The sequence below is a fragment of the Schistocerca gregaria genome, chromosome 7 (genome assembly GCF_023897955.1).
Source record: "Schistocerca gregaria isolate iqSchGreg1 chromosome 7, iqSchGreg1.2, whole genome shotgun sequence".
NCBI classification, from domain to species: Eukaryota; Metazoa; Arthropoda; class Insecta; order Orthoptera; family Acrididae; genus Schistocerca; species Schistocerca gregaria.
This window is the reverse complement of record NC_064926.1, coordinates 330799931-330812239: the sequence shown is the minus strand read 5'-3', so window position 1 is coordinate 330812239 and position 12309 is coordinate 330799931. Positions and strand designations below refer to the sequence as shown.

Here is a 12309-nt window from a genome sequence, read left to right as displayed (position 1 = left end):
GTCATTTAAACCAAGTCCCGCCTCCGTCGATCTTCATGTCTCTATTAGGCTGTCTTCGTCTCTTACGAACAATAATTGTAAGAGACTGAGACTTCGGCAAAAGCCATGGTCTCGTGAATGACATGTCAACATGAGTTTGGAGCAACAGTGGAGAACTATAATAAGAAACTGCAGTGGCCGATTCTCACCACAACAAGTGAAGTACTAACCACTCAATTACGACCAAGCATCATGTGATACACTTATCCGAAATATGTTTCAAATTTCCAGAATGAGATTTTCACTCTGCAGCGGAGTGTGCGCTGATATGAAGCTTCCTGGCAGATTAAAATTGTGTGCCGGACCAAGACTCTAACTCGGGACCTTTGCCTTTCGCGGGAAACTGCTCGAAGTTTGGAAAGTAGGAGACGAGATACTGGCAGAAGTAAAGCTGTGAGGACGGGGCGTCAGTCGTGCTTGGGTAGCTCAGTTGGTATAGCACTTGCCCGCGAAAGGCAAAGGTCCCGAGTTCGTGTCTCTGTCCGGCACACAGTTTTAATCTGCCAGGAAGTTTCATGTTTCACATTAATAATTTGTACATCAACGTATATTGTTAATATCTCTGTATGCATGTATAATAAGGGGCAGTCAAATAAAAACGAGACAGATGGACAGAAAGTAAGTAGACTTTATTATTCTAAAAGTAATCACCATAACTGTTAATACATTTATCCCACTGTGAGAAAAGACGGTCGATGCCTTGAAGGACAAATGTGTGCGGTCGCTTAATTAACCATGATTGCACCCAAGTGTGCACCCCTTCGGTCGAAGCAAATTGCCGGCCACGAACGTCTTTCTTCAGGGCTCAAGAAGTGCGGAAATCACGTGGGAAGAGATCGGAAGGAATATTAGGTTTAAGGTTCCGTCTACATGGAGGTCATTAGAGACGGACAAAAGTTCGGATTGTGTCAAGAATGGTGACGGAAATTGGCCGTGCCCTTTCCAAAGAACCATCCCGGGATTTTCCCGGAGCGAATTAGGGAAATCACGGAAAACCGAAATGTGGATGGCCGGACGCGTGTTTGGACCGTCAACCTCCCGAATGCGAGTTCAGTGTGCTGACCACTGCGCCACCTCGCTCGGTGGAAGAGATGGGGACTGCATGGAGGATGTGTAAGTGCTTCCCCACAGGAACTTCTCTACTGTACACGGAATAACAAACACGCTAACTCCAGACATGCAAACTCCGGGAAAGTCATGATGACCTTTTTCTATGACTTCAAGGGATCGCTGCTCACTGACTTCCTGGAACACAATTAACAAACAGCCGTACGTGGACAGTTTGCAAAAACTGAAGAGCGCCATGAAGTCTAAATAGTTGGGAAAGTTGGCGGACGGCATCATTCTGTTGCAGGATAATGTCCGACCACATGCTGCCAAGGTGGTTCAAACAAGCTACACCGGTACACGTTTCGCTGGGACACTCTTACACGTTCTCCGCCCACTCCTCATTTCTGCCCATGCGATTTGTGGCCGTCAGTTTGCTTTGGACGAAGATGTACACACCTGGGTAAGACTGATTCCGTAGACAACCGCAAACATTTTTCGTTGAAAGCATCGACCGCCTTGTCTCTCAGTAGGGTAAGAGTATTAACAGTTGTGACAATTACTTCCGAAATAATAAACAGCTTACTTACTTTGTCCATCTGTGTAGTTTTCATTTGAGTGCCTTTCATACATGAACTAAGGAGGGACCACTTTAAGTGGGATTCGTCGAAATCCGAAGTTCTCCGCACACACATACTACACGCGCACTTCGTAAAAACTCAGGGCGCCGCGGTAGTCAATGACAGTGAGATCGACCTTATTATCACTTTTTTTGTTGCTACTAACATGAGACAATGGACAATGTTAGGTTTAGAGCCACGACGTCCACGAAACTAGACGAGATAGCTGGGATGTTGCACGCAATGGAGTTCATAATCATTCTATTTTATGATGTCAGATGCATTAAGAACTGTGTTGTCAGCTAACTTATCGTTTAACGTTTTTAGTTTTTTACAGATTTAGCTACGCCCAATAGCCATCTCGTCGTCAGTCTTCGTAGATTATACCTGAGGTATGTTAACACGACAATGTTCCACAATGACGACGTATCTTAATAGACGATCTCATATTCTGGCGAAGGCGACGCAGACTTAGGTAACCGCGTCGAAACCCTGAACTCTGAAGTCACTCCTTGTTAAACTGCCTGCATTCGTGGCGTATCTGTCAACTAATAATAGCAATAAGACACCAAAAATAAACTGTTCTCAGAATACGGATCCAACACTAGAACGATCGTTGTACCATTTAACACTGCTCACATAGTAATGCACAAATTCAAACTTTACACATTAACCGCAGTGCATGGACTGCTCGATGTCGGTACTGCACCTAACTCTTTGACGTTTTTCTTTTCTAAGGAAGAGTAGCTGCAGTTTTATCAGGATAAATGAATTCGCACAGTAACTGAGGTCCGAGCTCTGAAAATTCAGGAGTACTGTTTAAGGTGTGGAATTAGTGCAACTCAAATGGACCTAATTTTTTCCATCAAATCGTAATTTCTTATAGATGTGTGAATAGCATGCTGCATCCTTTTTCAGATAATTAGCAACTAGCAAAAGGACAAACTGCTATTTCATGTAGGACGATGCAAGATAAGATAGTTCTTATCTCAAGGACAGTACGTATTACTGACAGAAGCGTTGGTGGTGTGTGCACACGAGTCTGAAGAGCTTAATGGCATAGCAACTTTCTTGGCCTGCTTTCCAAGACTGCTCCTAACTGAAAACGATAAGCCACGCTATCTGCCACAATTGTGACGGTCCATTTAGTGAGACCATCGCTATTCCTTTGGATACTTGAATATAATGTCCAATTAGGAGCCGTTAGTAAGTTGCTGTGAAGAAAGGTGGCTACGAGTGAGCGTGACGCCCCGTGCTAATACAGCCATAAAATGTTACATATGTGCCTGGCAGCATCCTAATGTAACGACGCGCGAGCAGCGGTGATACGACTAAAATCCTTATCGTCCGAGAATTTCGACAAGCCATGACCGAATAATCAAGACTATGAAAAACACACTATTGTACTTTCAGTTCATTGTTGACTACTGCACTGTATACTGGAAAGAATAATGCGCCAGGCCATCTTTGAAGCCACAATGAAATGCATTTAATATTGAACTAAAAGGTAGTCAAAGACTCAATAGGTACAATATACGTTACACGGATTACAGCAATTTGTGACTGGTTCGTAGCCTGTTATTTATTGAAATGATATTCTGCATTGGTTGTTTATTGTAGTTTAACTCTGAATAGTTTATTCAACTCGGAGTAGAGAAATAATCAGAAAAAATGTGCGTTACTCTTAGGAATTCATGTAATACCTGTGGCTATGGCGACCTGTTGGATCGCAAGCAGTGCCGTAAATTCGCATAATTCGCAATCAGATAAAATTTTAGTCAGTTACAACGGCGTAACCGAATCTTGTGCTTCAATTGGCGATATTTATTAGGCACTTTTCGCTAACATCCACACCTGTTTCGGACACTGAAGTTCTTGGACGGCAGGGATCGGGAAGGTGTTAGATTGGGCCACCCATATGCAGTGGTCAAAATAAATGCTGCATATTGCCGAAACTTTAACACTGAATGCTATGATCCGGAAATGCGTGATATTAATAGATAGGTTTCTTTGTAACGTAATTCTAGCGGAAATAGTTCACGTATCTACCGCGAGTCTGCAGTATGTGCAGTCTGTGGAAACCGTATCTCCTGTACACAATGCAGTACTTGCGCTGTGCATCATTACGAGAGTTGTTGCTTCAGGATCGTTCGGATAGCAATAACGTACAATCAACAGCGCGGTATAGTTGCTGTAATGGAGGAGCAGGAAGACAGGTGATCGAAGCGAATGTTGCTCAGAGTCAAAGCGATGTGTCTAGCATCTGGAACAAGTTTCTAGCGACAGGATCAGTTCAGGATTATCAAATAAGAGGCCGGAGAAGAAAAACAATAGATGTGCAGGACCGATATAAACGTATAAAAGCACGCAGAAACAGTCAACATAATGCTACACGTCCACGTGGGTTAAGTGCCAGAAGACTTCTCAATGATTCTCTTCTATGTTGTGTTCGGAGAGGGTTCGTATCACACTGGCAAGAAACATTCTTTGTGGATTAGACAGCGATAGGACACAACGCGTTTTCTGTTGAGACGCTTTATCTGTCTGCACCCTGTTATTAATAACTTTCGTGTTTTAAGGCTCGAGGACAACGTTTACACTCCAGCTATATCGTAGACTGCCACTCTAATCAAGGCGGTTCAGCCACAGGATCCTCCTTGTGCTGATACACGGCATGATGACTACTGCACGCACTGTAGCACCATTTGGTGCATATATTGGAGCGGAATTCACGTTGATGGACGACAGTGCACGCTCCCATCGCTACAATCTCGTGAAAACCTTAATGGAGCACACACACTGTCGGATGGAACTGCCTCCACATTCTCCACACCTCAATCCACTGAGAATGCATTGACCATGTTAAAGCTAGGGGCTTGCGATCGTTCTGTTCCACAGGAGACCTTACAAGGCATCACAAGCTGTTATGCAGGAATGGGAAATATCCTACACGCTTATCAGGACAATTTGGTAAAAGGTATGCCCAACACATTCAAAAGTGTCTAACTACGAGGAGGACCAACTCATTCATACACAATGTGTTTTGCAAGATAACAGTGAGAAGAAACTTTAGTGTTGACAGTGGAATCTTTTGTAAGCCTTTTGGTGTTTACCAAGTGGAAATGTGTAATCTTTATTTTTGTTTTCTTATGACTTTAACTGACAGAACAAGATCAGTTTTGTCTCCAATTATGTCCAGTATTGACAATATAGTAACATGCAACATTCATTTTGATCATTGAAGAACATCTTTCTACGTAAATATCCCGATAGGCGGACAGCTACAAAAGCGATACGCCTTCTGCCACAACCGGAGGAACTGGAGAGGGCATGTCCGGCAGTGTCACTGGTTACGCGGAATGCCGGGCACAGCCCTTGCGTAGTGAGTGAAGCACTGTATAATCTTACAAAAATCCTGCTGTCGCTTGAATGTTGGCTAATAGCTAAACAAAAATGATTACTGCTTACCTTTTTCTGCATCTATCCACACATTAAAGATGATATTAAAAAACTATATCTTCAAGCTTTCTGCTCCCCAGAAAAGCCGCATACTGCTACAATTCGCAAGAGTAGCTAGCACGTCGCGCAATAACCGGAGCTGGTACTACTACGACACACGTTTTAACAAACCACGAATATCGCCCGCCTCATGAATAATACAGAGTTTTCATGCTTTGCACCATTAGCTCTAACAGTGTGTCTCTTAACTACTTCGTCATCCACGCAGGACTGCGCTTCAAGTAGCACAAACACACGGGTCGCGACGGCCCCGCGCCTATCTCGTTGAGCGGCTTATATGGGTAAAACATCTGCGACCGCCTCCCACGCAAGGCCTCGCGCGGTATGTCGACACGGCACTGCACTCTGTGCTGCTTCCAAGCTAGTGCGCAGCTCGGCAACACATTTCCGGTCGCTCTTTCGTGTCTGTGATCGGACTTCCTAGCATGCCATGTTTCAATACAGTTAGTAGGTAGATGTATTTCTTGACTCCCGAAAACACGTCGTGAGTCAGCACCGTACATACCCTCGCTTATTATCGACAGTATGCGATAGGAAGCAAAATTTGTGACTGTACTGATAATTTCTTGGTAGGGAGGACGCTGCGTATCTTCGACGGAGAGGCATCTATCGAAGTAGAAGTAAACTTCCTGACAAATTAAAACTGTGTCCTGGACATCGACTCGAACCCGGGACTTTCGCAGGCAATTGCTGCAACGATTGAGCTACCCAATCACGACTCACGATCCGTTCAAAAATGTTCAAATGTTTGTGAAATCTTATGGGACTTAACTGCTAAGGTCATCAGTCCCTAAGCTTACGCACTACTTAACCTAAATGATCCTAAGGACAAACACACACAACCATGCCCGAGGGAGGACTCGAACCTCCGCCGGGACCAGCCGCACAGTCCATGACTCCAGCGCCCTCGACCGCTCGGCTAATCCCACGCGGCTCACGATCCATAGTCACAGGTTTACTTCCTCCAATGTCTATCTCCTACCTTCCAAACTACACAAATGCACTCCTGCGAACCCTACAAGACCCAGCACTCCTGGAAGAAAGGATATTGCAGAGACATGGTTTAGCCACAATGAGGGGAAGTTTCCAGAATGAATTTTGAACTATACAGCGGAGAGTGCGCTGATACGAAACTTACCGGGAAATTAAAATGTTGTGCCAGACCAGGATTTTGCTTTCCGTACGCGAGTGGTCTACCGACTGAGGTACCGAAGATCGCCTCACGACCCGTCCTCACAGCTTCACTCTGGAAACATTCCCCACGCTGTGGCTCAGTCATGTTTCCGCAATGTACTTGCTTGTAGGAGCACCAATTCTGCAAGTTTCGTAGCAGAACTTCTGTGAAGTTTGGAAAGTAGGAGATGAGGTAGTGATGGAAGTAAAGCTGCGAGGGTTGGCTCCTGGGTTCTGCTAGTAGTTAAGTCGGTAAAGCACTTTGCCGCGAAAGGCACAGGTCCTGGGTTCGAGTGCCGATACGGCATACAGTTTTCATATCAGCACACACTCCTCTCCGGACTAGACAGTTCTCTCTAGAAGCAGTTTAATGTGTTCCCCAGTCTAGCGCTTTGGACTCTTGCTGTTCAAATGTGTGCTAGTTCCTAAGGGAGCAAACTGCTGAGGTCAACGGTCTCTAGACTTACACACTACTTTAACTTCAAAAAACACACACACACAGCCACACACACACACACACACAGCCACACACACACACACACACACAGCCACTCACACACACACACACACACACACTCACACAGCCACACACACACACAGCCACACACACACACAGCCACACACACACACAGCCACTCACACACACACACAGCCACTCACACACACACACAGCCACTCACACACACACACAGCCACTCACACACACACACAGCCACTCACACACACACACAGCCACTCACACACACACACAGCCACTCACACACACACACACACAGCCACTCACACACACACACACACACACAGCCACTCACACACACACACACACACACAGCCACTCACACACACACACACACACACAGCCACTCACACACACACACACACACACAGCCACTCACACACACACACACACACAGCCACTCACACACACACACACACACACAGCCACTCACACACACACACACACACACAGCCACTCACACACACACACACACACACAGCCACTCACACACACACACACACACACAGCCACTCACACACACACACACACACAGCCACTCACACACACACACACAGCCACTCACACACACACACACAGCCACTCACACACACACACACACACACAGCCACTCACACACAGCCACTCACACACAGCCACTCACACACAGCCACTCACACACAGCCACTCACACACAGCCACTCACACACAGCCACTCACACACAGCCACTCACACACAGCCACTCACACACAGCCACTCACACACAGCCACTCACACACAGCCACTCACACACAGCCACTCACACACAGCCACTCACACACAGCCACTCACACACAGCCACTCACACACAGCCACTCCGTGCGTGGTTCTTGCTATTCATGTCGTATACGTATAAATGATCTTGCAGACAATATTAATAGCAACCTAAGACTTTTCTCATATAATGTCTATAATGAAGAACATTCGGAAAACAGACAGCACAATTATTAGGTCGGATCTTGATTACATTTGAAAGTAGTGTAAAAATTGGCAACTTGCTTTAAATGTTCACAAATGAAAAATTACGCAGTTGACAAAATGAATGCAAACGACTACAATATAAACGAATCACAGTCGGAGTCTGTCGACTCATACCTGGGCCTGGGTGTAACAATCTGAGGTGAGATGAAACGGAACGATAAATAGGCTCATCGTACGTCAAGCAGATGGCAGCTTTCTGTTCATTCGCAGAATACTAGCTGAAATATAATCAGTCTACAAATGAGATTGTTTACGAAACACTAGTGCGACATATACTAGAGTATTGCTTTAGTGTGTGGGGGCCAAATATGGCGATCAGGGGATAATGAAAGTATACGAAGATGGGTAGGGCAAATGGTCACAGTTTTGTTTCACTCAGGGGGAGAGTGTTATGCTGAAAGAACTGAACAAACAGACGCTTGAAAAACAGAGGCAAACTACACTCCTAGAAATGGAAAAAAGAACACATTGACACCGGTGTGTCAGACCCACCATACTTGCTCCGGACACTGCGAGAGGGCTGTACAAGCAATGATCACACGCATGGCACAGCGGACACACCAGAACCGCGGTGTTGGCCGTCGAATGGCACTAGCTGCGCAGCATTTGTGCACCGCCGTCGTCAGTGTCAGCCAGTTTGCCGTGGCATACGGAGCTCCATCGCAGTCTTTAACACTGGTAGCATGTCGCGACAGCGTGGACGTGAACCGTATGTGCAGTTGACGGACTTTGAGCGAGGGCGTATAGTGGGCATGCGGGAGGCTGGGTGGACGTACCGCCGAATTGCTCAACACGTGGGATGTGAGGTCTCCACAGTACATCGATGTTGTCGCCAGTGGTCGGCGGAAGGTGCACGTGCCCGTCGACCTGGGACCGGACCGCAGCGACGCACGGATGCACGCCAAGACCGTAGGATCCTACGCAGTGCCGTAGGGAACCGCACCGCCACTTCCCAGCAAATTAGGGACACTGTTGCTCCTGGGGTATCGGCGAGGACCATTCGCAACCCTCTCCATGAAGCTGGGCTACGGTCCTGCACACCGTTAGGCCGTCTTCCGCTCACGCCCCATCATCGTGCAGCCCGACTCCAGTGGTGTCGCGACAGGCGTGAATGGAGGGACGAATGGAGACGTGTCGTCTTCAGCGATGAGAGTCGCTTCTGCCTTGGTGCCAATGATGGTCGTTTGCGTGTTTGGCGCCGTGCAGGTGAGCGCCACAATCAGGACTACATACGACCGAGGCACACAGGGCCAACACCCGGCATCATGGTGTGGGGAGCGATCTCCTACACTGGCCGTACACCTCTGGTGATCGTCGAGGGGGCACTGAATAGTGCACGGTACATCCAACCGTCATCGAACCCATCGTTCTACCATTCCTAGACCGGCAAGGGAACTTGCTGTTCCAACAGGACAATGCACGTCAGCATGTATCCCGTGCCACCCAACGTGCTCTAGAAGGTGTAAGTCAACTACCCTGGCCAGCAAGCTCTCCGGATCTGTCCCCCCTTGAGCATGTTGACTGGATGAAGCGTCGTCTCACGCGGTCTGCACGTCCAGCACGAACGCTGGTCCAACTGAGGCGCCAGGTGGAAATGGCATGGCAAGCCGTTCCACAGGACTACATCGAGCATCTCTACGATCGTCTCCATGGGAGAATAGCAGCCTGCATTGCTGCGAAAGGTGGATATACACTGTACTAGTGCCGACATTGTGCATGCTCTGTTGCCTGTGTCTATGTGCCTGTGGTTGTGTCAGTGTGATCATGTGATGTATCTGACCCCAGGAATGTGTCAAAGTTTCCCCTTCCTGGGACAATGAATTCACGGTGTTCTTATTTCAATTTCCAGGGGTGTATATCCAGAAAACTTACAAAGTTACAACAGCCGGCTTCATGTGGTGAATCTACGAATTTACTAGGTATCTCTCTAGTGGGGATCGCGAGATCAAGGATACATTAATTAAAGCGCGTGAAGAGGCGTCTACCAGTCATTCTTCCTGCGTTCCAGACATGAACGGGGCAGGAAGACTCCTTTGTGACTGATACAATCGGAAGTACGCTCTCTCATGCACTTCACGGTCGTTTGTCGACTATGGCTGTAGAGCTGCCGCCGTCCACTCCTAACTTAGCACCGTCAGTCTTCCTTATCTGTGGGCCTTTGAAAGATTGATTATGTGACCGCCGTTTTCCAAACTCGGACGTTGTAGCTAAAGCTGTAACACAACGACTGTCAGGCTGTTCATGTTTTTGCGAGTGCTGCATGCAAATATTTGTTTCTCGCTGGCGATGGTGCACAACGAATGGTAGCGACTATGTAGGAAAATGGCAGTATGTAGCCGAAATTTTTACTCTAAATGTTTTCCGTGTTATTTGTAATCTCCATGAAAATAAATAAGAAGCATTAGCTCCGGAATGAACTTCTTAAAGCTACCATTTTTTTTCTCAACTACGTATGTGTACTTCTGCTAAATACATAGTTACTTTACATTAAGTGCAATATTGTAAATAGGTGCATATGGTCTCCAACCAATGGGATTTAATGAACACTACCAAGCGAAAATCTAGTATTTTCTGTAAGCTTATATCTTTAAAAATAACTAGACGTTTTATCATAGCATGTTTGCGCGTGAACTGTCATCCAGGAAGAAATACTTCTATCCCTAACAATAAGCTATTTCATAGCTAAGTGTTATGTGCGTATCATAGACAACATTAGTTTTGTTAACACCAAAGTCAGGAAACCAAATAAGGAAAACATGTATACGCTGTAAGTAAAGAAGCACCTGAATATAGGTCAACAGGATCCGAAACTGCACACACACACACACACACACACACACACACACACACACACACACTCCTTAGAAAAATCTTCGCTTCAGAAAATAAGATACACAAACAGTGAAAGTCTTTAACACACAGCGCCAAGTTTAATGAATCACAGACGGATGGAGCACATTCCTCCCCTCCCTACGGTTAATTTACGACTCTAGCAAGGGATAAAGCCATAAAGATAATTACGCGCTTTTTAACGGGATCGGTGTTTTCTCACTTTTAGACCAATCTCAAGTCTTAGAATTAGCATGATGGCACTATCTTTTACTAACTATTAGCTGTTAATCACACGAACAGGGTTGTAAACGAATCATAGAGTACGGCTACATCCAGTGCCCCTTGCCGGAGAAAAGGTCCACGATCATCGCGTGCGCGAAGCGGAAAAAGCGCAGGAAGAGTGTTGGCGCATAGTTTAAGTGTGCGGGCTTCGATTCTCCGCCTGTGTTGACTCGGATTCGTTGGTCTGCGAACGATGATGCCTTAGTACCGCCAATGCTGGTTTCCATGCCCTGCTGAGTTGGAATCCCGTGTCTCTATTAGTCAGGCCATTACTTGTAGGTATTTCGACTACTATTATAACAACATGGAGTCCCAGTACGTGCAAGCTGACGAAAGGATCTGTATCTCTCCGTTGTCCATGCTGTGTCCCGTGTCAAGACGATGTTTAGCCACAGAAAACTTTTCTGGCTGACCCAGCCTGGTGTGACTTCTATGTTCTCTCCTTAAAAGTGCGACATATGTGGGCGAAGTATGATTTCCCACATTGGCACGGGATTTCATACATTCCTCATCCCCTCAAACCCAGGTCGTCTTTGACGAAACCCAGTACAGTTTTCAATCGCGCTTGAGGGCGGAAGACAAATTTTCTTTGATGTTTCTTGAACAGTCTGCCAACCTTTAAGGACGCGCCACCGACATAGGGCAGAAAAACCACCCTCGTGGCTAGTTATTACGTCGGGTAAGTCTCAAACAGTATAAAAGAAATCGAGTTGTCCAGACGATTTTGAACTCAAACTCCGTTACTCTAACAGCTCTACATGTAAACTGCTCTTCCGAAGGATATACAGCGTGAGCCAGAACTGTACTGATACACTCTCAGAGGTCGTAGTATGTACCAAAACAAGGGGAAAAGCGTCCAGTAAACATGGGCTCTACAACGCATGCCTGAAGAGCTAAGAGCACTTGTTCAGTAGAAGAGAGGTGTTTTCCAGTAATGAAGATGAGCAAGTACTCATAGCTCTTAAGGTATGCATTTCAGAGCCCGTATTTACTAGACTGTTTTGCTCCACACGGCTACCTCTGAAAGTTTGTCGGTGGTGGTCTGCTTCACCATGTATGCACTTCTATATGCCCCTCACTCCTAAAATATGTTAGCGTGAGAACGTCTAACGTCTGAAATGGTGTAAGGAAAACTTTTCTTCCTATCTCTCATCTTTTAGACTGGAAATGAGTTTCTACTTTAATTTCTATCACGTATCTCCTTCACATACTTCTACAGATCCACGAGTGAAGTCAGCAAAGCAGAAACTCATTTCAACTTGGAGCGGTAGATTGAGAAA

At 46.2% G+C, this 12309-nt stretch overlaps 1 protein-coding gene across 1 annotated transcript in view; it reads right to left on the bottom strand.

The window, feature by feature from the left end:
- The window catches only part of LOC126281513 (protein kinase C and casein kinase substrate in neurons protein 1), a 525973-nt gene that overhangs the window by 409533 nt on the left and 104131 nt on the right, over positions 1 to 12309 (bottom strand). The gene's annotated exons all lie outside the window — the stretch shown is intronic.